Here is a 23,820-nt window from a genome sequence, read left to right as displayed (position 1 = left end):
TCCCAAGTACCAGCTGACATAGAATGGGTTGCAACCAAAGCACAAATTAGAGGATTGTTTATCAAAAAAGCAGCATACTATAAAAAAATACAAGTGAAAGAGGAGCATATACTGAAAGGGAAAATAGAGCATTTTGAAAAAGAACTAATAAATAACCCTAAGAACCAAACAGAAACAGAACTTTTAAAACTGCAAAGGGATCTATATATGTTAGAAACCAGGAACACTCTCTTTTTATGAAGCCAGAATGTTAGCCACTTACGCAGAAGAAGCTCAAATACCATCTAGAGCTCTGGCCAGAATTATCTCCCAACACAAAAATGCCTCCAATATATCAGAAATAAACTACAGAGACAAAAACTACACAAAAAATGAAGACATTATTAAAACATTTGAACAAATATACTCTCAAATATATGGAGCACAAATACTACAAACCTCAAAGGAAGATAGAACTCTTTTCCTTCAAAAACTGAAATTCCCTAAACTCAATTTAGACCAACAAAAAAAACTAACTGAACCGATATCCATCAGTGAAATTATTACAGCAATCAAACACTTAAAAGCGCATAAGGCTCCTGGTCCGGATGGACTTGCATCAGAATTTTACAAAGCATTTTCCCCCTTGATAGCCAAACTATTATACTATACACTGAATTACATAATAAAAAAAAACTGTCTTTCGGCATTTCCCGGTTAGGAGTCGCCACAGCGAAACTCCGGTCCGCCAATGATTGGCAGTAGATTTTTACATGCTGGCTTGCCGGGCCTAATGCACAACCTTCAACAAAGGAACGCCCATTCACGCATGTTGACGCACAGAAGACGCTCTAACTGAGAATCGAACGTGCAATGTCTAACTGTGAGGCAACAACGCTACCGTAGCACCACCACCGCAGTACACTGAATTACATAATAAATTATGAAATAAATAATATCCACTTTAATGCCTCTAAAACCATCTTTATATTAAAAGAACACACAGACCCATCTCCCTCTTAAATATAGATACTAAAATATTTACCTCTATACTTGCAAAAAGAATGAAAAATCTGATAGAGAAAATCATTTCCCCAGAACAGTCCAGTTTTACACCACATAGGCAGACTAGTGACAATACATTAACATTAGATGCACTAATATCCTATGCTAACCAATACAATATCAACATCTACACAATGGTAGTGGATGCCCACAAGGTATTTGATAGGGTTAATCTAGAATTCTTACTCCAAACACTACCCTACTTTAATATACCCAATAACTTCATTCAGATCATCCAAACTCTCTATAACAACCCATACACATCTCTATATATAAATAAAACTTGGTCAAATAGGATCCTAATAAAAAATGGAACAAGACAAGGATGCCCATTATCACCCTTCCTGTTTAACCTATACCTAGAACCACTCTTTCTATACATTAAGCAAAATACATACCACAATCCTCCATCAATACACAACTTCAAAATATACTTCACTGCATTTGCGGATGATCTGAACATATACTGCACTACACCAAATTCAGATATAAACAAAATAATAGCTGCAATTGAGCATTTCTCGACTATGTCTAACTACAAACTAAACCTCAATAAAACTAATATTTTCCCCCTAAAAACACCCAAATTCATCTCACTAATACCATTGTTAAACACAATAAAAATAAAAGAAGAAACTAAATATCTGGGAATCACCTTTTTCCAGAATAACAAAGACTTCTACCAACACAATGTAAACCTTAAATAGCAAAATATAATGCAAGACTGTAAAAGATGGAACAACCTAAAACTACCATTCTTGGCCAAAGTATCAATAATCAAAATTAACACTTTACCTAGACTAATGTATATATTCATGACATCACAGACAACAATACATAAATTCTTCAAACAAATTCATACCTTCCTAGTAAAATTTATATGGGAACCCAAAAAAAACACAATCTCCTATCCAAAATTAACACTCCCAAAAAGCAAAGGAGGACTAAATCTACCAGATTTTAAAATGTACTACTCGATCATTAACACTAACAGGATATTAAGAATAGCTGAACATAACCCGTCAGTGGAAAATTGATCTCCTCTTTGGGTGACAATCTATTATAGATATATTAAAGCTCTAGGTTTCAAACCCAAAGCCCTTCCATTCCTGAAGCAGAAAGAAATACAAACTTATAACATTATAGAGCCCTTAAAACATTCTATCAACTTAGCACAAAAACTCTTTCAATTCTTGAACCTTAGACAAGCCATGACAATACTGCAACCCCTTCATAAAAACCCAAATTTAAAAATAAACAATAAGATGCTGGACTTAGTCCCTTTTCCCAGACTGAAAGATAAAACAATCCAAGATATTTATCCCTACCTTAACTGTTCAATACAAGAAATGAGGACCAACTTAAACCTCCCTAAATCACACATAATAATCCGAAGACAAATCAAAGAACTGTGTTCCAGTTACCTCCAAAATGTTACTATGACCAGTAGTGACATAGAAACTTGTAGCAAGTTTTGGAAAACTATTATTACAACAAAGAAAACTATTACTAATTCATATAAAATGATAAATGAAATCAAATACCAGAAAGACCTCCTCTTCTCTAACTACTGGAGAAAAATTAAACCATCCATAGATGATCAGCAAATAAGCCAGGCAGTCAATCTAACACTGAAGATTATACCCCTCAAAAAGTTAGCATACACTCAGCTCATTATCAATAATAATGCTTATTTTACACCTGCAGTCCTACACAAATTTAACACATCAAAATCACCTTTCTGCCCACACTGTAAGGACCAGATAGCTGACTTAATCCATGTATTTTGGAGCTGTAAATGTGTCTATAAACTCTGGAACTCTTTCAAGGTACAATTACAAAAAACAGGTTATCAAACATCAACATTAACTTGGGAATTCACTCTATTACACATTCTCCCACCCAACATACCAAGAAAACAAGCAAATACACTTTTAACAATTTTCCTACTAATGAAACTGTATATAGCTTTTAAATGGCTAGATACGATAAATATCTCTTGGGAGGGTTTTAAACAAGTAGCTATACAACTCTTTTTATTTAGCTTTTAGCTCATAAAATAGTAATAGATAAAAGAAACAAAAACATGAAATCCAGAGAGATTTGGGAACAAACCTTTAATATCATATTAGCATAATTCATCACACAGCAACTTAGAAATACACTATAATGGAACCAAAGAACACATACAAGTTCAGATATTAAATAATAACTTGGATGTTACAAATGTATATACTGTCTATATAACTGTGGAACTAACAGTGAAAGCATCTATGTACATAGTGTAAATGGATATGTTGTACGACCTATATCCTGTGGTATTTGACATCAATGTATAACATGTATATATATATATATATATATATATATATATATATATATATATATATATATACGGTCATGTTGTAAGATAGTTTTTATTTGTGACATTTATTAATGTAAAAATAAAAAATATTGAAAAACAAAAAGAATTGCTTACTATTTTATTATTAAAATATTTAGTTATTGTCCATCTCATGTCAGATAGTATCCACAGAGCTTCCTTGATGTTTAAGTTTTTTTTTCTCATTTCAAATAAAATGTATTCTAAACTGCACATTTTACATCACTAGTTTCCTTCAGCTGTTTGCTCTGTCAAACATGCCTGGGGTCATCCCCCCAAAACTGCTACCATATAGGTATAGAATATTTTGTCATGTCTCCTCAGCTTCTTTCTAACATTTGTACATGTTCTTAAACAAAAGATACATGGAAAGATACTACTGTTTTTAACAAGTTTTGAATGTAGGATTTAACTCCTTCCTTGCTGGACAAGAGGGCTGCAATCCTTATGTGATATCATTTTTGACTAGCTGCTGCACTGATATTAAACTGGTTTCATGTCTGTAGCTAATGTGTATCCGAGGGAACTGAGACAGGTGTGGATTTTAGGACTGTACTCAGGGGCAGTGTCCGCAATTGGTTCTGCTGCTAAGGGGGATATATAGTACTACCTACTGTTGCTTTTCCAGCACCTCTCCTGCATCCATCAACAGCATCCAAGGACTGTTACCTCTGTGGACCTCACAACCCTTATTCTGCTGATCATTCTGTCAGATGTTGAATTTTACAAAACTGTCCTGATTTTGCATCTCATCATCTATCTCTTGTGTCCAGTTTTTAATTTTCTGTTACATCGCTACTGGTTAATCATTCAGTACAAACAGACTTTGGAGTTTCATAATTGTCATTGATTAGAAAATGTATGTTTATGTAAACCTTGTTGCTTAGCTAACTTTTGTAAAGGGAATTATTGTAATATTTAGCAGTTGTCCATTATTTTGTGTAGGCAGTAGTGTGCTTCAGTATGTGGGTTGTGTAAGTGTTATGTATGAGTGGTTTTCAGAATGTAAATATAAGTGAGAAAGGGAGCTGTGGATGAGGTCAAGAGGAGAGCCCGATAGCTGAACTGAAACAGTCAGTACATACACATATAGTCAAACATAGCTCTGGCACCATCATTTTTAGTATAGAAGATAAAATTGTAATGTACTGCACCAGCTGAACTTTCTTTAAGAGATTCACAGTAATGTTTAGCAATATTACCTGTTTTTTGCTGATGGAGCTGTGTTTTTCAGTGGGTTTGTGTAAGAGCAATTATTATTCAAGTAGTTTTCAGAATATAAATAAAAAGAGTACATGGGGGCTACTGGTGAGTAAAGGGGGAGAGCAAAACAGGTTAGCCCATGCTAGTTGACCCGGAATATTCACTTCATGTATGTATAGTGCAACATGGCCAGCATTTTAAGCACAGAAAATAGTTTTAATATACTGTAGTGGCTCTTGTTCCCAATTTTGACTGTACATGAGGGCAGGAGCCGACCAAAAAAGGTCAGCCCTTTGCTAGAAAGTATCAGTACATACATGCATAGTCTAACCTTGTTCTGGGCTGGCACCAGTATTATTTCAAAGTGTCGTGACACAACAGATAGTGCACTTACCTTTAATGCAGAATGTTGTGGGTTCTATTTCTACACCAGGTAGAGTGATTGCTGACACTGTGGTGAAGCATAAGGGGGTGTTGGTGGTAGCTCAAGTGGATGTAAAAACTCTATTGAAAAGAGTAGGAGAGGTTTCCTAGTACCTTGGTAAAATTTCACCTAGTAGTGTAAATACCACCTCAGGTCTCCCTTGAAAAGAGGCTTCTAGATCAGTTGGAACTAACCCAGTAAGCAAAGGATAAATAAATAAATTACTATACCGTGGTTGTTTGTATAATTCCTGTAGTCTGTGCAAGGCATTTAGCAGCATTGCATGATAGTCTTTCTAAAACTATAACTAAAATGTCTTAATGAATTATTGCTATAGTTGGAGAATAGTATAAATTCTAGGGGACTGCCTGTTTACATAATGGCCTTCCTATTCCTTATAGACACAGAAATTGGCAAAGCATTCCAGACACTTGATTAATGTATATATAATAGGCTAATGACCACCAGGGCCTTTATAAGACTAGCTGTGCAATCCAACCCAGTTGTGTCCCTATGTATCATGAGCATTTATTAGAAAGGGGGTATGTTAGATATGAAGTTTCTAAATTTATGTGGAGAGTGGTATGTTAGCTTGGGCATAGTTACTGCCTGCATCTGTCTATCGACAATGTGGGGTCCACACCCGGAGTAGATTTACGATTTCCCATACATTAGTCTTGTTTATGCTTAAATAGGGTTAAGGATAGATTCTGCTTCACATGGATGGGAAACCTGTTTTAGAGCATGAGGACCCTCTGAGATACATATCTGTCTCGCTAACCTGTCCTGTTTATGTCGCAAGCAAAATTTAAATCCTTGGGTCTTGTGGTTCTGATGCTGTTCATTTTGTAGATCTGCAAAAGGATCATCAGAGCTGGATCCGAGGATGCCCTGTATGCCAGGCATAGATCACCTCTCAGTAAACCTGTAGGAGACGGAGAATAGAGATGGGGCTTTAAGATGATCCATAAATGACAATGTGTTTATACTCTGGATTCTCCTGTGGATGTTACAACTGTTGCGTATGTCTAGTTAGGTATATGCCTAAAGGGGCAATCTCAATGATGGGTCTGATTAAGTCCGAATCAAGTGGCAATATAACGTCCTTGGACCTGGACGCCATGCCTTTACTTAAGTTGAGTGAAATGGAGTGATTTTCTTACTACCATGGACAAATGTTGGTTAAAGGCCAAATTACTGTGTACTTATATTCCCAGATCCCCGACTACTGGGTCAACTCTAAGGAACATCTTATCAATGTAACAATTACCTGGGTGTTAGTTTTCCCAAAAGGCACTGGAATGCACGTCTTGACATTGAGTTTTAATCAGTGAGTTTGTCACCAGTTATTTTTCTCTGTTAAACCCGCTTGTAAGATGTTTGTGTCTTGGGGTTGAATCTGTGACAGCTTCCAATTTGTAGTCATCTGTGAACTTTGTCAGCCAAAGTCCCTTGACATTAGCCTTTACCCCTAAGAAGTAGATGCTAAACAGGAGCTGTCCAAGCATGGAGTCCTGAGGTACCCTGCTAGTGAATGGTAAGGAGTGGTGAGACACCAGCGGTGTATCTCAGGGCTCTGGGCTTGGACTGCTCCTTTACCCCCTAGAAGTAGACACTAACTAAGAGTGGTCCAAGCCCTTAGGTACCCGGTCAGGACTGATGAGACCACTTTCATTACCAGACCGGTTACCAGCACTAGTAGGATACCTCAGGGCTCTGTGTTTGGACCACTCCTATGTAACAGCTGTTTCTCTAGGGTAATGAAGCGGTCCAAGCAAGAGCCTTGAGATATCCCACTAGTGTTTGGTCTGTTAATGGAGGTGGTCTTACCAATCATGACTTCCTGGGTCCTGTCTGTGAACCAGCTGACAGTCCAGTGAGTTATGTAAGAGTTTATGCCCACATCAGTGATTTTGTCAACTATACAACCTACAGGTCTGCGTAGGCTGTCTGCATTGTTTTCCCCCTCATCTGTTGTCTTGGTGATGATTTCAAAGAAGTCCACCGGGTTTAGTAGGCAAGATTGACAACTGCATGAATGTTTTTTTGAAAAAAGAATGTTTGAAAAAGCATTATGATAGGTTGGTAATTACATGAGTGTGTCTGCATGTAAATATCTGTCTGTCTGCCTGTCTATGTATCTACTTGACTTTACCAAAAAGACACAACCGAAACGTACATTGTTGAGCCCACAGAATCGAAAGTTCACTACAACAAAAACTTATACTGAATGTCAGTACATCAAACACCAAACTCCACATAAAAAAAAAAAAATAAATTAAACTCAAAAATTAACCTCTCTACGTTTTTTCAGGGGGGGTGAGCATCCTGCATACCCCAACAAATTATATATACCAACTCCAAGATCGCACTACAGTGGGGAAAAGGGTAAATTTCTTGGTTCTCACTGTACCATGATCTCCATTTAGAAGCTGCGAGTGCTGTGTAATGTCTGCAGCCAATAATTCTTTAAATAAAAAAAAAAAAAACTACAGCTCCTGTAGACTAGGGTGCCGGAAGTGCTGCTTCATACGTGGAGATGCATGTTTGATGTACTGATTCTCTGGTCTCGGCAGTGTAAATTTCAGTTATGTCTTTTCGGTAAACACAGGTAGACCCATCTATATTTAGCTACCTATTATAAAAAATTAAGTGTGTTTCATTATGTTTACCTGTAACAATTTAGATTGTTTGTGCATGTACATTTTAAATATAGTGTGGTGTATGTATATGATCTATTAGCAGGATGGCTGATAGCCTGAGTAAAGCCTACACATTGTCATGGTGGGAGAGGTAATGGTTTGCCTGACAATGTATATGGATGCTTTTGGAATGCAAGAAGCTGATGGCAGTACATCTCTTCTGTTCTGCTTGCCCTGTTGTGGTAATACTCTTACTTCAAAGGAAATAAAAAATGTTTGACAAGTCATTAGACAGCATATTAAGACATCTGTAGGGGTCATGTCTATCTTAGAGTCCTGATATCTACAGTCACCTTTCATATGGTTTGTCTGATTTTTCAGCTGTGCTGTTCCCTACCTATCAGAAGCAGTCAGGATCATTGTTATTCAACTATCTTCACACTTTATGCTTTCTGTAGTCATTCTGTATGCTACCTTCTGAATTAATGAGGCTTCATTTGTTCACTTTAAAGTAAGTGGTGCAGTTTTCTCTTTGAATATGTATGCGTGGCTTAGTCCAAGGCACCTTACATACATGAGTAATGGCTTGTAATTCAGCATTTTAGATGAATGACCCATGACCAGTACACAGTATCCAAGCAATTGTAGTGCATCCAGACTGCTCCAGAGTTTTTTAATTGTTAATTTTTATTTTATTCTGTTACCCGGGTAGAGCAGTGATCATAGTGGCATCTTTAACAAGCAGCCTAGGTAGACGCAGTGGGTACAATACATTGAATACCATGAAATGAAACATGGAGATCAGTTGTCAGAAAGTATTCAGGTGTGTACTACTACTACTCTGCCATACAGAGTGAGTACAGTAATAAGACAAGCTGCCATTTTCTATTTACAAAGTGTGCAATTAGTTACAAACAAAAACAGAGGAACTAGAGGTGCAGAAGGGGGGGACAAGGAAGAAAACCGGAGAGAGGAAAGGAGGAGACAGAGCTGGGGTATGTGCTGAAGAAGTCAAATATGAGTGCAAATATTTCTTTAGCAAGTTTTGATATCCATGATCCAGTGTTGTCTATTTTCTTCTGATTCAACTGTAGGTTGTTAGATCTGACCTCTGCATGGAATCTGAAGCTCTTTAGTTCCAGGGCTCTTGTTCTGATTCCTCCCCTACTCATAATTCTCTGGTCTCCACCTTACTACTTCAGATCTCATTTGTCACCTGAGGTGTTCGGTCATGCTTTCAAGGGCTCCAGTTTTGTATCCTTTGAGGAGGATTTCTCTTCAGTTTATTACAAAGATTAATAGCTTTAGCATCAAAATAGTTTTAAGTGTATGTTTTTTAAGTGTGCATGTTTTATAGATAGGTTGATTGGATATAGGTGTTTATGATTGTTTGTTATTGTATTTCTTCACTTAAAGTTAAGGTGTATTATTAAAACTGTTGTTTAGTATTTCTTAGTGTTCTGTGCTATAGGTTTAAATCTCTCTCTCTCTCTCTCTATATATATATATATATATATATATATATATATATATATATATATCTTTACAACTCTGTTTTTCAGCGATTGTTACAATGTGCATGTGCATTTGTTTTATCCATGGCTGATAGTCAGGGCTTCTGGAAGTGCATGGACTGTGGGCCTAAGCTGCCTCGCCAGGACCCACATTCCCTTTATGTTTACTGTTTAGGGGCCTCTCATCTTGACACTTTGTGTCAAGCCTGAGCTTCTTTCAGCACTTGAGCCTTACAAACCAGACAGGTTATGGACTCCTTCCTCTCTAGACAGGGTCTTCTCCCCCTTTCTGTTATTCTTCAGCAACTTCTCCCCTAACAAGGGACAAGAAACCTAGAAAGAAGGCAGATAAAAGATAAGGATAAGGACTCTGGACAGGACAATACCAAGGCTAAATCTAAAGATAAGGAACATTTGGAAAGTCCCATAAGAGGTCACCAGATCCATCTTTGATTTTGGAATTGGATCCTAAGGTACTGAGCCTATTAGAACCCACAGTCTTTCTGCACCATACGTCTGTTGCTTTGGCCCTTGTTTTCACCAGAACCAGTCAGACCCAGACAGCATTCTCTGATACTTCAGGAGAAGAGATAATCCAGATCACAGTCTGTGTCATCATCACCTCAGTCTTCGAGAAGTCTGACCAAACAGGGCATTGATAGAATATGAGAAAGTTTCTAAGGATGCAGATACAGCTTAGAGTTCTCTCAGTACCATTCTCTGGGAATGTACCAAGTTCTGGTCCGCCTACCCCTCCTGTGTTCTCTTTTCCAGAACCTGTTCACCTGTCTGTGCTGGTGGCACTGGGCGTGATCTGTCCTGGAGCACCTTTGCCAGAGCTAGTAGCTCAAGTGACTTTGACTCTAGCAGGTTCCCTTCTTCTTTAATGTCTGACCTATTTGGATCCAGAGAAGTCTCAGAGCTGAAGTTTTGGCATGGGGACTCGAAGAAAGGGTTCGAACACAAAACTTTTGGAACCATCTCTTCTCCTCAGTGATTTGGTACTAGACCAAGATCAGCTTTGGGATTAAGGCCCATCAGTTCCAAGGTTTCCTTTCTGTCCTAGGACTGGGGGCTGATGATGGAGCTGAGGGTGTCTTCAGCCTTTGAGGCTTTCCAACAGGTTCTTTTGATGCTGAGGGGAAAGGTGCTCTCACCAAGATCGATGCCACCCAAACCCTGACTGGAATCAGCTTCTGTTTATCATCCTTCTGTCAGATAGGGATAGTCTGTTCCACAGGCTTCCAAGGCAACTTGCTATATAAGCTTCCAGTCTGATTCTCTTCCCAGGTGGTTCATAGAAAACAAATTTGCAAATGAAAGCACTAAGACATTTTATCAGAGTTTGTCACTGAAGACAGCGACTTGGATGAAAGTGAAGGCTCCCCAAGATCCTAATCTGAGAGCGTTACTTTTGGTGAAATCCTGGAACTGATTATCGGAGAAGGTGGTGGTCTACAGTTCGTCCTTCTCCTGATGAGTCAGTGTTTCTGGAAGCCTTTGAGTCCAGATCAATTTCCTCTTGGGTGGTACTGCTTTTGTTGATCCTAGCATTGATTTGATGGCTCAACAGGCAGGCATGGAAGGACCCTGACATGGTGGAGCCTTTCCCTAAAATGTCACATAAAATTCCACGTCTACAGACAGGAAACATTTTAGCAAAGGTCCAGTGCATGTGATGGTTGTAGCAGCAGGCATGAAGAAGGAACTGCCTGAAGAAGAGTTCCTCATTCTGTCCCTCTAATAGGGAATCTGGGGCTATGGACTGCTTTGTGAAACAGATGTATGCTTCAGCAATCTTTGCTGTCAGGGTGCTGAATTGTTTAGCTCATGTCACTAGATATCAGAGAGGCTTAATTAAGGAAATATCCAAGTCTCTCAGATGTTCTAACTGTAGATGTTCAAAAGACAGTGGACTTCCAGCTTTTCATCCTCAAGTTTACCTCCAGTGTGGCCATGGATCTGTTCTTCAATGCAGCTGATGGCACAGCTAAGGCAGCAGGCACCGTTATGTCCATTTGGTGACATGTTTGGATGCACCTCTGCGACTCTGTAGAAAGCTTCAGGGCATCCTTCATTAATGCTGCTTTTGATGGGTCCACCCTGTTCAGACCTAAAGTAAAAGAGATGCTGACCAGGAGTCAGCAGGATGATAAGACTGTCTGCAGTGGACATTTGCTTCTCCATGTCCCAGAGATCCTAGTGTAGGAATCAGCAGGCAGGCGGATGTGGTTCAGAAAGTCACAGAGTCCTTACCAGGAAACTCCTGGTGACAGACCCCCTTGTAGCAGAGGAGGGGGTAACAATATTGGATGTCATCATAGACGTAGAAGTGGACTGCATAACCAAGGCTTCCAGAGACCATTCTCCAAAAAGCCGTTTCAGTGTCCATGCAGGTTGCCCGTCTGCTGCATTCTGGAGGCAATCAGGGGATGCTTATCTCTGCACCTACAAGCTTGGCAAAACATAACTACAAATTCATCTGTGCTAAACATAATCTCCAGTGGTTATTCCATGCCATTTCCCTTCCCCCTATCAAATGGAAAAAAGTTCCAAATTTTCCACCCAGTCAGTGGGAATTTGCAGCAGCAGAAGTTTCCAAGCTGCTAGAAAAGCAAGTTATTGAACCAGTCCCCGAAGACCAGAGAGAATCTGGAGTCTACTCTTGGTTCTTTTTAGTACCCTAGGAAAACAGGAGACATCAGACCCATTCTGGACCTGAACCCTTTGCATCAGTATGTCAAGCAGTTCTGGATGGTCACGCTTCAGTCCACTTTGCCACTACTCCTGAAGGATGATAGATTTCAAAGACGCATGCTATCATGTGAACATAGAGAGATGTTCGAGAAGATTTTTCCATTTCTGGCTGACAGCTAATCATTATCAGTTTAGAGCCCTGATCTTCGGTCTGACCACAGCCCCCCAAGTGTTCACCAAAGTTATGGCAGTGGTAGCAGTGCATCTGTGGCTGCTGTGGCTCCATACCTCGATGAGTGGCTCTTCACGGCTACAACCGACAAGCGCTTATTGCACCATAGGGACCTTCTGCTCTATCTGATGGAAGATCTAGGCATCACAGTCAATATGACCAATAGCCAGCTTATGCCAATACAGCAGGTAGAATTCATTAGATGCTACCTGAACACAAGCTTACAGATTGCCCATCTTCCAATCTCCAGGATGCTTTCCTTTTGTCTCACTGCAACTTAAATTCTTCACCAACCTTGTCCACCAGCAAGGCTGATTCTTCACTTATTGGACATTATTGCATCCACAATTCTCATTGTCCCATTCACCATATTTTGCATGAGGATTTTTCAGTGGACTTTAGCAGTACAGTGGTTCCAAAGGTTCTGTATCCTCCACACCAAAAAAAGACTTGCTCAAATTTGCAGGCAACACAAGTATTGTTAGCTACATCTGCACCCATTTTTAATGGATCCTCCTGTGGCTGTAGTGACAATGGATGCTTCTCTTATAGGATGGGGGATGCATTTTGAAGGAAAGACTGTCCAGCGCACTTGGTCACATACAGAGGAAAAAACATTCACATCATTGTCTTGGAGATGAGAGAGGTCTTTGGGTTGCAGACCTTTCAGGACACTCTCCCCAGTGGTGTGATCCATGTACATACAGACAATATGCCAGTACTCTGGTACATCAGCAAACAGGGAGGACCCTGTTCCTATTCCCTTTGCTGTGAAGCCATGAGTGTCTGGCAATGAGTGATGTCTTCCACTGCTTTCTGATAGCAATACATATCCAGGGGTCATCTAATTTTTTAGCAGACAAGTTGAGCAGATATATTGTAATGCATCACGAGTGGTCCCTTAATCCAGCAGTTAACAAACATGGGGCCAACCTTCCTGCAGCCTTTTTGTATCCCACCTAAACCGCAAGTGCAACAGTTACTTTACCCTGATCCCTCCACAGGGACAGTCTTTAAGGTACGTTTCCCCCACTGCCTTTAATGAGCAAGTTTATACAGAAAACAAGAATGTTCAAAGCCAAGGTGATCCTCATTGCTTCCTTCTGGCCTCAGCAGACATGGTTTTCATTCCTGTGGCCTCTTCTAGTGCATCCTCCATGGAAACTGGATCAGTATCCGCTCCTCTTAACACACCTGTCCAAACTAACTTCCCCAGACCAGAAAGCCTTGAAATTAACTGCTAGGTTCCTCCAATTCTAACATTATCCAGAAATGCTAAGCTTTCCTTGTGGTTTGTTCATGTCCTGTGAGCATCCCAAAAACATGCCACTACAAAAATATATTACAGCAACATCCCTCCCACCTACCCTTTCCAAATTTTCACAAAGAAGACTCCGAAAACCAGTTGACTTTGGTACTCCTGTCTGCAAGCATTCTTTACTGCCAGTGGCTTAACTCTGTCATGTCTTCTTTCACACCATTTGGAACTGATCTTCCGTTTGAGTTATTTCAGCAGAGTATAATTACATTGATGTACTTTGGAATAGAATTTTTTAAGGGGGCACACTCAATCTGAGATAGTAAGGTGGAGACCAGGGCATTATATTTAAGGGGAGGAGCCTGAGCCCTGGAACTGAACAGCTTCAGATTCACTGCAGAGGTTAGATCTGACAACTCACAATTGAACTAGACAAAACTTAGGCAACATGGATATAACATTATGGGAAGTACATAACTTCAGTTTGTGTGTACTGTAACACTGAAGTTGGTATTTTAAAGGAAATGCTGTTTCATAGTAGCAGCAAGTGGTGGTCTACAACAAATGTTAATTTAAGATAATGTACATTGCTGTATGTAATGGACAGGTTTTGTCAGTATATACTGCTTACTGTTTTCTGTGTAATTTTATTTTCATTAGTCACTGAGATGTCAGTAATGGTATTCATTGCACTGATAACTCAGTTAGAGGATGAAGTAGTCTGTCTGGATGAGGCCAAGCTATAGCTCAGGAAAGTAGACAAATCTAGCACTCATAAAAGCAGGATTTGATCGGTTAAAAATGTACAATTCTCCACCAGGGCTGTAAATTGATATAGTTTTGCTTTTTTGTCAGTTGTACATTGTCCATTTACTGTTATACAGAATGCAGATTTAATGTTGACAGTACATATACTTTGTCTATTCATTCAGTACCATGTGCAGTGCGTTTGACAGGTGTATTGTGAGTGTGTATGTAGTGAGCATTTCCCTGTGCATCAAAATTGTATTGGAGTCTGTGTACATATGTATGTGTGGTGTATGTAGTGTAAATGAGAACTGAAGAGCAACACTGGCTTGATACCTGCTGGGTGACATGGTGTCAATGCAGTGGCCTTTCAGCAACATCAGGTGGGTATCCTGAGCTGACATTCATCAATAGCTTTCGTCATCTGTAGCCACTGCAGCACTGCTTGTCAGAAAGGTGGGAAAACAACATGATTGCCTGGTATATGTTTTGTAGGTGCATGTGTGTTTTGCACCATGAGTGTAGTGGTCTACTGTGTGTGTGTGTGTGTATATATGTATATATATATATGTATATATATATATATATATATACACACACACACACACACACACATATATATATATATATATATATACACACACACACACACACACACACATATATATATATATATATATATATATATATATATCACACACACACACACACACACACGTGCATTGCATGTATGGTGTAATGGAAAACTGTAGAGCAAAACAGGACTGACACCAACTTGCTGGCCTGCTGGGTCGAGAGTGGTCTCACTATAGCGGATTTCCTGGAATAATTGAGGGTTGTCCTGAGCTGAAATTGACAAATGCTTTGGTCCACATAGGCATTACAGCACATTTCTGGAGACCTGGGCAAAGCCTTATAATTCACTAATACATTTTGTGTGTGCATGCAAATAGGCATGCATTGTGTATATGGAGTAATGGAGAACTGTGGTGCAAAGCTGAACTAACACTGACTTTCTGCCTTATTGCTTGGAGTGTGGTGTCATGGTAGTGGGATTGCTGCAATAGCTGAGTGGTGTCCTGAGCTGACATTGTTGATTGCTTTAGTCCACATAGCCATTTTAACACTTGGTTGGAGAGATGGACAATGCCCCACAATGGTACATTGTGAGGGTATGTGCTGTGTATATGGTGTAAAGGAGAACTGTGGTTGGACACCAAGCTGCTACCATGTTGTCATCAGGGTGTTACTGTTGTGGGCTTCATGCAATAGTTGAAGGGTGTCCTAAGCTGACCTTGTCAGTTGCTGTGGTCCATACAGCCACTGACACACTTTTGTGGATTGGTGGGCGAAGACCCACGATTCACTAGCATGTGGGTTGAGGGTGTGTGTGCATGTGTGCTCTCAGGTGTACATGAGTTATATATATGGGTTAACTGAGAACTGGGGATCCAAGATGCAATGACACATGCTTGCTGCCCTGCTAGGGAAACAGTGAGGTGGGTACAGATTGTAACAGCTAGTCTTGAACTTGCCTATTTCATTAGCTTTGGTCACTCATAACAGTTACAGCACTGTTTTGTACTGAGTTTGGGAAAGCAAAGTACTGCAGTGGTACATAATGTGTGTGTGGGGGGAGGGTTGGATTGAGAATTATGGACAACTAAGAATGCTTTCTGAAAGTGTTTGTGTGTGGTAGTTACAATGTAATGGACAAGGATTTGTAACTTTTGACTGACATACAGCTGGGCATAAGATGGACAAAATATCAGTATACTGGGTTTGCAGCTGTGGGTAACAACATACCTTAAAACAGTTGACAAGAGCCATGCCTCACTGTATTGTAGTCAACTGGCCGCAGCCTTATGGTTGGCCAGTACATTCTATGTCAGTTTATTTGTTGTGTATATGGTGTAAAAAGGCAACTGTGTACCAAAGCTGGACTGACATATCCTTCTTAATTTGTGGGATCGTGTATCATTTATTTATTTATTTATTTATTGACATTTGTTAACCGGATTTGTCCATCTGGGCTTGTGGCCCATTTTCAGTGGAGACCCGAGGAGAAAAGCTCCAGCAGTACATTTTAAACAAGTACAATTTTAAACAATATTGATATAATAGCAGTTATAGCAAAAAGATTCACATGTGTTGGGTTACATGCATAAAGTTAAAGTTGCATTAAAAAGAAGCTAAGTAATAATTTTACATTGATATAGTTCAATAGGCCAACAATAAAAAAATTTGTATACAATTATGCAAATACATAGTAGACACATTGGAGAGAGAGGTGTAATGAGGTACTAAGTATGGTCCTTTTGAGGGTACATAAAGGGAAGGAAGACTAGGTAGGGTCATGGCAAGGGCATGTTCTGGAATTGAGAAAATAAGCTTTTAGTTCATTTTTAAAGTGTGAGGTGTTGGAGATTTAACGTAAGTCAAGGGGAAGTTTGTTCCAAGCATGGGCAAGGTAGTGTTTGTAGAGTAGTTCGCCTACTGACCTTTTTGGGTGGTAGATATCAAGTAATTGTTGGTTAGAAGTAAGGAGGGTCAGGGATAGGATGTAGATGGAGACTAAGGAAGATAGAGATGGACAAAAGGGGGGTTTATAAAGAATAGAGTGTAGCATATGAAATTGATAAGCTAGCAGAAATTTGGGAAGTTCAAGCCATTGACGAGAGTTTAAAGAAATGCAGTGGTGTGAGTTGTATGGGGAGTTAGTAATGAATCTGGCTATTTTATGGTAAGTCTGTTGGAGTTTGTTTAGAGTGGAGGCCTGGATATTGGTAAGAACTGGGCCTGTGTATAAGAGGGAGGGGAGGAGGAGTTCCTGGCCCCAGGGTAAGTCTAGATTCAGGGGTTAGGAATTTTTTGTTCCGATATAGCAGACCTAGTTTCTGTTTTTTTTTTTTTTTTTTTTTTATACATTGGAGTATGTGTAGGTTGAACTTTAGTACGTCATCGATAATGACCCCTAGGAGTTTTGTGTGGGCGTCAGGTTGGATAGTTGTATTGTTAAAAGATGTAATAAAAATGGAGATTTTGTGATGAGAAAGAGAACGGGGAAGGAAAAGTAGGAGTTTGGTCTTGTTGGGATTTAGGATCAATAGGTTGTGAGAGAGCCATTGTTCAGTGGATAGTGTAGGGCCTGTTGGGTCAGGGAGTGTAGTTCAGGAATGTTATTTGAGATGGATATAAGTGTGGAGTTGTCGGCATACTGAATAAGGGAGGATTCTTTGCATGAGGTGTAAAGATCATTGGTGAAGATGTTAAACAAAAGGGGTCCCAAGTGTAATGGACTTGCTGAAGCAGCTGCAAGAAGTGTACTGAGCTTACTTCTGCCAGTAGGTTTGGTGCCACTTGGGTATTAAGCACTAACAAGTTGGCAAAGCACCTCTATTCAACATTAATTAGGTTAGCATGAGTGTGTGTTTGCAGGTCACAGTCTAATGAGCAGTAACTTTACAGTGGTAGAATGGTATGAGACTGGTGGGAAGACTATGGGCAGCAAGTTTCAGATGACCAGGTATAATAGAAAGCTGTGGACTGCTACTTGCTGCCACTACCTTGCTCGGGGGATGCAGTCCTGTAAGCAGAGTGTGAAGGCCACAGTAGCTAGGATGGGTGTCCTGAGCTGACATCCATCAAATGCTTTGGTCTTCCACAGCCACTGAAGCTTTGTTTTGCAGAGAGTATGGAAAAGTCCCATGGTTTTGGGGTACATTATGTGGGTGTAGGTGTGAATGAATGAGCAGCTGTGTTTATGGGTGGTGGATGTCTGTGTGTGTAAGTGGGGTATAAATGACATACATGATGTGATGCAGAGCTCAGGAGTAAACCTATGCTTCATTTCATCTCCACCAGTGTCTTCACTGTTTTCTTGGAGACATGCTCCTTGCCTTTGCCTTGTGTTTGCCAGTATATTCTTGTTATGTACCTTGTTTGGTGGATGGTGTCTCTGCTGTGAGTTTGCTGCTACAGCTGCTGGTGTTGGGTAGCAGACAAGCATACCTCTGAAGTACACCTGTCAAGCCCTTAAGGCAAAACACAAAACCAAACATATTAATTATAGGTGATTCCACTGTGAGACACACAGATGTCCCTCCCACCAGGCTGGATAAGGAAAAGGTTAGTCAGCTATCTGTCAGGTGCTAGGATCCGCCATATCACACATGCACTCAAGTCTCTCAACAGCAGTTACTGTTATGACTCTGTCATAGTCCATGTTGGTGTGAACGACTTGAGACGTACCTCTCTGGACTATATGAAGAGACATGACTGAGCTCTCAGATTGTGTGTTAGCCAGGGATGTCCCTAGCCTTAAGCAGCATTTCACCTTCACCTAGGATGATGCCTCACTACAAACAAAAAATGATTGACTTCAGCAATTAGCTTAGTTTCTAGTGTCATTCTAAGGAAACCCAGTATCTGTCAGCCTGGGGATGACATGATTGACAGACTTCGATGCTTTGCCAAAGATGGTCTTCATCTGTCACCCATGGTATTTCAGCTACTGGCTAAGGCTCTTGCCACCCCATAGTACCTTTTTAGGCAGTGTCTCAAGGACAAAATTCCCAATGTAAAAACTCCATCTAAAAGCAATCTCAAGGTTATTCTGCTAAACGCTAGGAGTCTTAACACGAAACTGCACTCACTGGAAGCAGTCCTCACCTTGGAAGACGCAGACAGTTGTGCAGTCACGGAAAATTGATTCAAGGCTGTGGAGAGCACCCCAGCCATTACTGGATTTCACCTCCTTCCACACATTCAGACCACAAACTGAAGACGTGAAAACTGAAGGAGGTGGTGTATCAATGTTCATTAAAGATAAATACACCTCCAGATTGGTTAAACAGTATGATTCCTTGGAAATACTTGAGGTGCAATTAACTTTTGGTAGGACACCTGTTCAAATCATTGCCAGCTACAAGACCACCTCCGTGAATCAGGACAACCACTCTGCCTGTTTGTATCTACTTGAGTCTATCAAGATTCATCTGAACACCATGGTTTTTGGGTGACTTTAACTACCCATCCATTGATTGGATAAATTACTTGTGCTCAAACTCACTTGATTAAAGGTTCCTTGACTTTAACTCCAGTGCCCTGGACCAGCTGGTTGACACCACCACAAAGGGTGTCAATATCCTGGATCTGGTGCTTACCAATATGGGGGACCACTGTAGCACCCCCACTGTGGTGTCTTCCCTGGTGAGATCTGACCACAAGTCAATCTCATTCTCATTCGAAGTAATTATTAGACCTAACCCCCCCAGCAGCAACTAAGTTAAAAAACTTCTCCAAAGCAGATTATAACCTCTTACAGAATGGTGTCAATAACTTCACTGCACCCCCCCAGATGGAATTGGCAACTATGCCGCCAAGTTCTACACCATTGCTTTATACAAATATCTGTATAACTGCATTGACTCTGCCATACCTGATAGGATCAAAAGAAGCTCCTCAAGGAAGAGCAAACCTGCCTGGTGGACAACTGCCATTAACAGGCTTTACAATAACAGGAAGGAATTGCTGTCTGAGAGTAAGAGGGAGTGAGCCCTAAACTGGAAACACTCCCTCCTCAGCTTAAACAAGCAAATAAGACTTCTTGTGAAGGCCTCCAGAGCAAACTATGAGTCCATATTAGGTTCCTCAACTAAGGACAACCATGAGACATTATTTAGTTACATCTGTAACCTAAAAGGAAGGGCACAGATTTGTGTAAACTGATAGTTAATGATACCACTATACTGAGGCTGTGGACATAGCTAACCTGTTAGCCAACAGGTTCTGTGAAAACTTCACTTCCCTGTCCCCACCACACGTACCCAATGATATTCCTACCACCTGTCCCCTACCTTGTATCTCTAAAGGGCAGGTTGTAAATGCCCTCTTTAAGGCCAAAAACACTGCATGTATGAGACCTGATAACATCTCAATGTCTACATGGGCTCCAACAAGAATTAGCAACACCACTAAGTACTCTTTTCAGTCATAGTCTAAGCACTGGCTTCATCCCAGCTTAATGGAAAATGGCCACCGTTATCCCCTTGCACAAAGGTGGTGCTTTCACTGACCCTGGGAACTATAGACCTATTAGCTTGACTAGCCTTATCCGCAAGGCCATGCAGCAAATCATCATGGACCTCATCAGCAAAGATATAGGTAATCTCTAAACACTTCACCCTACTCAGTTTGGATTTGTCAAAGGGAGAACAAGCCTGTTAAATCTGGTGGACCTCTTCGAGACAGTCACCAAGGTCCTGGATGAGGGGAAATCTGTGCATACAGCCTACTTAGTCTTAGCCAAGGCTTTTGACACTATCCCCCACCCAGGCTTCGTTGACAAACTCATCCAGCTAGGTATCAACCCTTATATTGTTAGACGGATCACTAACTGGCTCACTGATAGAACCCAGATAGTCAAAATAGAGGAATCCACTTCCAACAGCTAACCTGTAACCAGTGTTGTTCCACAGGGATCAGTCCTGGGACCTCTAATGTTTGGAATTTATTCCTCTGAAGTTCAAGCAAAAACTAAAGGTCTGTGGCTGACAAAGTTTGCTGATGATTGCAAACTGGGAGTGGTCATAGAATTTCCAAATGATGTTAACATCCTACAAGAGGGTCTTACACAAATAAATGATTGGTGCCAAAGTCATGGCGTTAAACTCAATGCAAAAAATGTATTATCATCCCTTTCGGTAAGAGCGATGTTCCTGCTAACTACCGCATCAATAGCAACACCATAAGTACACACTCAGTGGTGAGAGACTGGGCACACAGTTTGACAGCAGTCTTACCTTTGATCACCATGTCTCCACAGTATTAAGGAGGGATTCTGTATTGCTCATCTCATAAGTAAGGGCATTGCCTCCAGAAAAAAAGAAGTTATAACCTCCCTGTACTCTTCCCTCATCAGGCCAATAACTGAGTACAATGTCCCTTTTGGTATGCACTGTACCTCTCCAAGCACCTGCAGCAGTTGAAGAAACCACAAAGGCTCCTCGCAAGGAAAATTCAAAGTCTTCACCATCTGTCCTATGTGGATCACTGAAATCACTGTCAATTTATTCTGTTTCACACAGACTACTCAGATGTGATCTCTGCCGTGCATATAAGGCAGTCTCTGACCTTACGTTATTGGAAATGCTACATATCAAATGGTACATGGGCTACTCACTTTGAAGACCTTGACCTGGTATGTGATATTAATAGAACCTGCTGGAGGGATAGATTTGCCTCCCAGAGGTTACCATACCTTTGGAACAGACTCCCACTTCATGTCAAACAGAGCACCTCATTGGCTGTCTTCAAACACAGTCTGGACAATTGGATGGCTAGTTGTATATTCAACCAGGGGGTTCCCTGGTTCCCTCTTGGACATGGGCATTAGGTGCTGATCGTGGAAATAAGCGTAGGACTTGGCTAGGCTTATAAGGGCCCTAGTACCATTAGCCTAGTAACTTCTATGATCCGATCCTGTGTGTCCCAGATTTTCTGTGAACTCCATGATTTCACCTCATGAATTTGCCCAGACATCCTACAGTCTGTGATGCTTTAGGAAAATCTTAGTGAATTATAATAAACAAATGAACTCCACTACATTTACAGACTTCAAATTTATAACATTCAGGTTAATTCACGTAATTTTATTATTCTGCTTGCTTTCTAAATGCAGTAATAATAACATTTCAAAAGTGCCCCTAACATGGGCTGTGCGTCTCTGATTCTGGAACTAAGAGGTTGAGAGCTATGCTTACAGAAAGTATGTAAATAGGGTTAAAAAATAAAGCAATACTAACAGAAATTAGAAGGTCAAGTCAGAGGTTTGTGAGAACACTGTTATTGTTATGTAAAGTTTTGTGTAAAACAAAGTTCAGTTCATGTTATAACATAATTACTACCTAGCGATAACTGTTAACAGTCAGAAATAGTATATTTTGATAAACATATGGTTGCTTCTGATGTCAGGATTGATTCATTTTGTAGCAATTTTGTGTGTAATCTTGCCTTTTCAGTAGCACTTAGAGAGATAAGAGGGAACAGTTTTAGTAATGCACCAAACTAAATGATTTGCCTGAGGTCTGTTCTCATGCATACTTGACTAATTAGCTGAACCTGGCAAAGTTGGAAATGTGAGAGATTGTCTCATTAAAGGAGGGGAGATAGGAGGAATAACTTTGCTAGGAGATGACAGTCAGAAGTATTGTCTTTGTAAAAAGTCTGTTTTATCTCAGTAATTTGTTGACAGTTTTGTATGCAGCTTTCACAGAATGTGTAATGCATCAATAGGAAAAACATTTTTAGAATTACTGCAGTCCCGTTCATTGACACTGGTTCTGTAGGCTGTCAGTTAGTGGTGTTTTTCAGGTCTTCCATCCAAAGTGAATTGAACTATACTATTGTCAGTTTACAGACAGGCGACTTAATTTCATAACCTGTGCTCTCACAGTGAGTTATTGAAAAACATTTTGGTTTACAAGAAAATAAACTCTCATGAGGATATCTGCCCCAATGAGGGCATTCAGGGCTACAAAAAATAAAATTAGTAATGAGTACTGATTATGTTGCAGGCAGGTGTGGATAATGTCAAACTTCAAGAAAACATAAATATAGGATTTTGCACATAGGTTCATAGGTGTGTACTAGGCTAATGGCCCTGGGGTCTTTACAAGCCTAGCCATAGGATTATCCTGGCATCGTGCCACCCCAACCTTAGTTCCCAGTGCCTCTGCCGAGTAGAGCCATTGGAGTTATCCCCAAGGTGAATTTTCTATTACCCATCCACTCATCAAGATTTCTCTTGAGGGTCAGTGAGGTGCTCTGCTTGACATGTATGGGAAGTCTGTTCCATAGCATGGGCAAGTCTCTGGGTTAGGAACGTGTCCCTCCAGTATGTTCTGTTTATTGTGGTAATGAGGTTGAGGTCTCTGGAGTGTGTAGTGTGGAGAGATTGGGATTTCTTTAGATGTAGCATTTCTAACAGAGCTGTGTCAGACATGGCTTTGTAAGTCAAGCAGAGATCTCCTATAAGTAGGCAATATGAGACAGAGAATAGTTGTAGTTTCTTTGAGTCTGTCCATATAGGACAAGTGTTTAAGGCCTAGAATCCTCTTTGTGAGGTACTTTCGGGGCCTCTCCCATTGTTGCATGTGTCTAGTGAGGTACATGTCAAATGGAGCATTGTACTCGATGATTGGCCTAATGAGGGAAGAGTAGAGGGAGACAATGACCTCCTTTTTCCTGGATGCAAAACCCTTAGTAATGAGATGCGACACATAGAAGTACTTTCTGACCACAGTGGCAATGTAGTGATCGAAAGAGAAGTTGCTGTCAACCTGTGTTCCCAGATCTCTTATAACGCCTTCTGTGTTCAGTGGACTACCATTGATGTGGTAATTCATGGGAACCGGGTTTTTCCCAAAAAGGATGATGACACATTTGTTGGCATTGAGTTTAAGGCCATGGTTCTGACACCTGTCATTGGTCTCAGTGAGGCCTTTTTGTAGGATGTCAACATCACTTGGGGAGTTAATAATAGCTCCCAACTTGCAATCCTCTGCGTACTTTGTCACCCAGAGTCCCTTTGTGTTGGTCTGGACTTCAGAGAAGTAGATACCAAACAGGAGAGAACCCAGGACTGAACCCTGTGGGACTCCACTCGTGACTATTC

General features: G+C 40.4%; 1 protein-coding gene across 2 annotated transcripts in view; it reads left to right on the top strand.

Moving 5' to 3' along the window:
- Positions 1–23,820, top strand: part of ZFYVE26 (zinc finger FYVE-type containing 26) — a 3,506,023-nt gene that overhangs the window by 2,997,091 nt on the left and 485,112 nt on the right. The gene's annotated exons all lie outside the window — the stretch shown is intronic.

Source organism: Protopterus annectens, chromosome 6.part0, assembly GCF_019279795.1.
Source record: "Protopterus annectens isolate FY-2018-M chromosome 6.part0, PAN1.0, whole genome shotgun sequence".
In the NCBI taxonomy this organism is placed as follows: Eukaryota; Metazoa; Chordata; order Ceratodontiformes; family Protopteridae; genus Protopterus; species Protopterus annectens.
The sequence above is the reverse complement of the archived record's forward strand: the minus strand, read 5'-3'. Positions and strand labels throughout refer to the sequence as shown.